This window comes from Pinus tabuliformis, chromosome 9 (genome assembly GCF_031772625.1).
Source record: "Pinus tabuliformis cultivar Carrire ecotype Pingquan chromosome 9, CPIR1, whole genome shotgun sequence".
NCBI lineage: Eukaryota > Viridiplantae > Streptophyta > Pinopsida > Pinales > Pinaceae > Pinus > Pinus tabuliformis.
In genome coordinates, this window is record NC_142307.1 from 1,657,087,676 (window position 1) to 1,657,093,451 (window position 5,776).

The 5,776-nt window shown below is 37.9% G+C and overlaps 1 pseudogene; it reads left to right on the plus strand.

Annotated features, from left to right (window-relative positions):
- The first annotated feature begins 4,206 nt into the window (after positions 1 to 4,206).
- Positions 4,207 to 4,650, plus strand: LOC149155224 (cold shock protein 2 pseudogene; annotated as a pseudogene).
- The last annotated feature ends 1,126 nt before the right edge of the window (positions 4,651 to 5,776 follow it).

Consider the following 5,776-nt stretch of genomic DNA (forward strand, 5'->3'; position numbering starts at 1 on the left):
TTTGTTGCTACAGGATTCTCTTCAATGGGAGGACTTTCTATTCCAAACAGGAATATTTTCCAACAATACAGCTACAACTGATGTCGATGGTCTACTCCACAGACTTTTGCTGTTGATATATGCAATTTATGTTTCTTGCTACTGATTTGTAACATGCACACTATGTCATCAATATTGTCCTGAAGAGTTTTGACTCTTGATTTAGCTCAGGATCACAATTTTAGCTGTTGAGTTTACGAACTCTTTATTTTTTGTAATATTGCCTATAGTGGCAACTGACAAATATGTTTATAATGTACATCTATTTCCAATATAATATATATATAAAGCTTTTTTCGTTCTGAAAAAAAGATCGGGCTCTTCAATTTCTGAATTTTTTAAATCCAGTTTTTCTCCAAATTAATTAAATAGGAAAATTTTGACAATTTAACAGTGTAAAGTTGAGATCTATTTAAAATCATATAAATTAACTATAAACAATTCACTATTATCAAATATAGATTTATTTTTTTAGTATTGTTTATGTTAAAATCGATCCAAAATCATAAAGAAAAACTTCAAATAACTCAGTATTATGAAATATAAATTTACCTCTTTTGATTTCCTCTCCTCGTATGCATGGCTTTTTAATTGATGGAAAAGCAACTCCAACAAAGAGATTCCAACACGTCTTCAAACAACTTCAATTCTTATGGATAGTAACTTTACTTTTTCTATAGAAAAGAAACTCCAACAAAGAGACTCCAACATGTCTTCAAACAACTTCAACAAAAACACTCCAAAGTATTTTCAAATAAAATTTCACTGAATAGGAAGGAGTTCTGTTCTCAATTTAAATAAAATATTGCCTAGAAAAAATGTAAGAAACCCTAGAAATATTGGTGGGAAATTTACATCCTAATAAAAATGGTGGGAAATCTAAACCTTAATTTCGATATTGAATGGGAAGGAGTTATATTCTCAATTTAGACAAAATAGTCCTAAAATATTTTGGCAAGAAACCCTCAAAATATTGGTGCGAAATCTAAATCTTAATAAAAATGGTGGGGAATCTAAATCCTAATTTCATTTAATAGGAATGAGTTCTATTCTCAATTTAAACAAAACAGTCCTAACAAAATGGCAAGAAACCCATAAAAATATTGGTGGGAAATCTAAATCCTATTTTCATTGAATAGGAATGAGTTTTATTCTTAACATTGGATGGTTTAACATTTTGATGATCCCTGTCCTATTGACCACAACTTTTGTATTCATTATTGCTTTCATCGCAACACCTCTAGTAGATATTGATGGTGTTCATGAGCCTATTTCTAGTTGTGATAAGGGGATTAAGGGCTCCCTTATCACATCCCATAACCCATAATGTGTTTAATCCCCTAGCCAAGGGAGCCCAATGGTGTAGTTGTACGGGCATTGGGACCAAATTTTGGGGTCCATAACATTAGGAAAAGTGGAATGGCATGACAAAAAAGGTTGTGGGGGGGTATATTATGGTGTATTGAACAGGGCAAGGGGACACAAGGGTAGCATGGAGGGTAGAAGTCAGAGGTAAAATCATGGTTTACTAATATCTATAATCCTATCATTAGAGAATGAGAAGGGGGCTTAAGACTTAATTTCATAGGGTCTAGGGGACCTAGAGGGAAGGTAGCAAGAGCAATTGATAGGGGAACCCCAAAATTGGTGATAAGGGGATTAGGAGTCCAATTATCACAAACCATAAGCCCTTAACCCATAACCACTAAATTCCCTATCCCCTTAACCCCCAATCCATAATCCCTTAACCCCTACACTCACAACTCATAACCCATAACTCCCTCGACTCATTAAATATTAAGACGCTAACCCCTAACCTATAAGCCATGAACCAACTACTAAGACATAACTCCTTATCCTCTTAACTTGTGACCCTTAACCCCTAACCCTTCACCACCTAAACACCTTAACTGCTAACCCCTTAACCACTAACACCTAAATCCCCTAAATCTTAAGTCCTTAACTGCTAAACTCAATTATGTCAATGTAGAATAATATACATAAGAGAAAATAAAATGATATTATCCACGTCAATGCTTGAAATAGCCTTAAATTAGTCATGAGTGATGAGCCAGGGGGTGAATGTGGGTTATTATTAAAGTTACATCATGTTTAAATTCCTTTTACATTGTGAGGTTGTTCTCCAATAGGGTTGAAGCATCATCACAAGGAAGCATGACACATTTTTGTGGGGGAACAATTAAAGTTGTAACACAATTCAAGTGATTTACACAAACTCCAATGTAAATGACATCAATGTATGTTTGTGTTAGGTTTTCAGAGAGGTTATTTATAGACAATAAATTCAATTTACTTAGACTTCATCTTTGCAGGGGCTTGACTTTAACATGGATTTGTACCAGGAACACTTCATCCAAATGAAAGGCAGACTTTTTGTTTAACCACATACACACAACTAGAGCATCGGATGTTGCCCTTCAGACCCCCCTTGGTGCGTTCAAAGTGAGTTTACATTCGTGTCGAGCTGAAACTAATAATAATGACCTTCCTCTTCTTAATACCATCATATTTTCACTTGTGCAACTGTGATTCCAAATATGTGAACTCAACAATAAAACAAACCTTAAAATACATGAATGTCTCTCAACATGTGAAAGAAGTAAACCCTTACCTGAGTCTTCCTTTGTTGGCAATTTGGGCTTTTTGTCACAAGATATCTCCTCTTCTCTAGAAAGAGGACATAAACAAGCTTTTTAATGTTTCTAAATGGAGTACTCTTCACCTATGTCCTTCTCCTTTACAGTATGTGATACAAATTCCAATTTTCTTATTCTTGGCTATGGTGTTCATGAACCTATTTCTAGTTGTGATAACGGGATTAAGGGCTCCCTTATCACATCCCATAATCCCTAATGTGTTTAATCCCTTAGCCAAGGGGGCACAAGGGTGTAGCTGTAGGGGAATTGGGACCAAATTTGGGGGTTTATAACATTAGGAAAAGTGGAATGGCATGACAAAAAGGGTTGTTCGGGTGGGTTGGGGGGTGGGGTGGGGTAAGTTATAGTGTATTGAATGGGGAAAGGGGACACAAGGGTATCATGGATGGTAGAAGTCGATCAGAGGAAAAAGAATGGTTTACTAAGATATATAATCCTAGCGTTAGAGAATGAGAAAGGGGCTTAGGACTTAATTTCATAGGGTCTAGGGGACCTAGAAGGAAGGTAGCAAGAGAAATTGATAAGGGAACCCCAAAAAGTGGTGATAACCAGATTATGAGTCCAATTATCACAAACCATAAGCCCTTAACCCATAACCACTAAATTCCCTATCCCCTTAATCCCAATCCATAATACCTTAACCCCTACACTCACAAATCATAACCCATAAACCCCTTGACTCATTAAATCTTAAGACACTAGTAACTCCTAACCTATAATCGATGAACCAACCCCTAAGCCATAACTCCTTATCATCTTAACCTGTGGCCCTTAACTCCTAACCCTTCACCAGTTAAACACCTTAACTGCTAACCCCTTAACCACTGACACTGAAATCCCCTAAATCTTATGTCCTTAACTGCTAAACTGAATTGTGTTAATGTAGAATAATATACATAAGAGAAAATAAAATGATATTATCCACATCAATGCTTGAAAAAGCCTTAAATTAGCCATGAATGGTGAGCTAGGGGGTGAATGTGGGACACTACTAAAGTTACATCATCTTTAAATTCCTTTTATATTGTGACGTTTTTCTCCAATAGGGCTTAAGCATCATTAACAAGGAAGTACGACACATTTTTATGTGGCAGCAATTAAAGTTGTAACACAATTCAAGTGATTTACACCAGCTCCAATGTAACTGACATAATTGTATGTTTGTGTCAGGTTGTTAGAGAGGTTATTTATAGACAATACATTCAATGTACTTAGACATCATCTTTTCAGGGTCTCGACTCTAACATGGATTTGTACCAGGAACACTTCATGAAAATGAAAGGGGGCCTTTTTGTTTAACCACATACACACAAGAGCACCGGATGTTGTCCTTCAGATCCCCCTTGGTGCATTCAAAGTGGGTTTACATTTGTGTCGAGTTGAAAATAATCATAATGACCTTCCTCTTCTTAATAACATCTCATAGCTTTTTTCAGAGTTATATCTTCATTTGTTGTTGGATTCGTAGAAGCTTTGAGGGATTCGAACCATGTTTGAGCAGAAGGGATCCAGAAAGGTTAAGTGCTTCGATTCGACTAAGGGTTATGGTTTCATAACCCCTGATGATGGGAGCAAGGACCTGTTTGTGCATCAAACTTCGATTCACTCCAATGGGTTTCGATCGCTGGCCGAGGGAGAGGCCGTCGAGGACACGATTGAGCATGAGAATGGTGGAAGAGCCAAGGCCCTATATGTTACAGGACCTGATGGAGCCTTCATCCAGGATAACAGCGGAGGAGGCCGCGGTGGAGGCGGAGGAGGCGGTAGAGGCGTTGGGCTCGGTGTTAACTGTAGCAAAGAGGTGGCCACTGCCAGGTGCAGAGCCATTTTTTTGGCCAATTATTCGGTTAATCCCGTGAGGAGGGGTTATTGGGGTAACAAGATCAAGAAACCCCACATCGTACTTATCAAGGTCATAGGTAAATTTGGCTAGAACGGTCAAAATGGTGCCTAACCCAGAGATGTTGGGACCGTGGCTGCCCGTGTGCCTAAGAAGGTTCTGCAGTTTGCTGGAATCAAAGATGTATTCACCTCCTTGTGAGGGTTGATCAAAACTCTCGTAAATTCTGTCAAGGCTGTCATGACACTAGAGGAGTACCCACAGACTACAATGCTTAATGGAGACATTGAAGCTCCATGGTCCTGCATGACCCAGAGGACAACAAAACCCCCTTCATTGGTAACTTCTAATCGCTTTCAAATTTTTATAAAAACCGCTTTGGGGAAGTCTTCCTTGATTTGGGTCGTTACAATAGACTGTGTTATGAACCTAAAGAATATCATCACCAAACAAATTGGCTACCCCATTGGATTGCAACATCTGTTGTATGGGGCGAGAACCCTATAGGATCCTAGATCCATTTTGGATTCCAACATTATGTCAAAATCCACTATAACACTCAACCTGAGGCTGTGAGGTGGTGCAACAACTTTCAGTTCAACAAAACAAACAGAAGGAGGTAGTGGGACAAGTACAATAACAAAAAACAATACAGATCCACAACAGAAGCACAAAAATGGAGGAATATCCTCCAAGAACATCTTACAAGGGGGAAAAACTCCTACAGTGGTCCCAAAGCAAGATGGAACAAAACCTAGTCCACACATTGTGGAGCAGCTAAATTATATCCTAAAACTAAATATAGATATACCAAAAATCATTGAGTCATGTAATAATTTTGAATCGAACGCCATCATTTGTCGATTCAATTGTTTTTGGACAAAACCTTTTGAACTTTTCCATTGAATATTCACAAACTAGACTCTCCATTGTGATATCCACCTATATTCCAAGGGGTTTTTCATTGTCAAATTCCATTCAATAGAGATAAGAGACATTGTGCTACAGGAGGGACCATGGTTTTAGGGATCTACAGGCCTCTTCATTACACCTAATACTATGGTTGTTTCCAGGATGCCAGTTTGGGTCCGTCTGCACAAACTCCCATTGCATTTCTAGGACCATCACATCCTTACTGGTATATGAAACACCATTGGAAGATATATTAAAATGGACACACAATGAGTGGAGGAAAGAATTTTTACATTTGCACGCATCT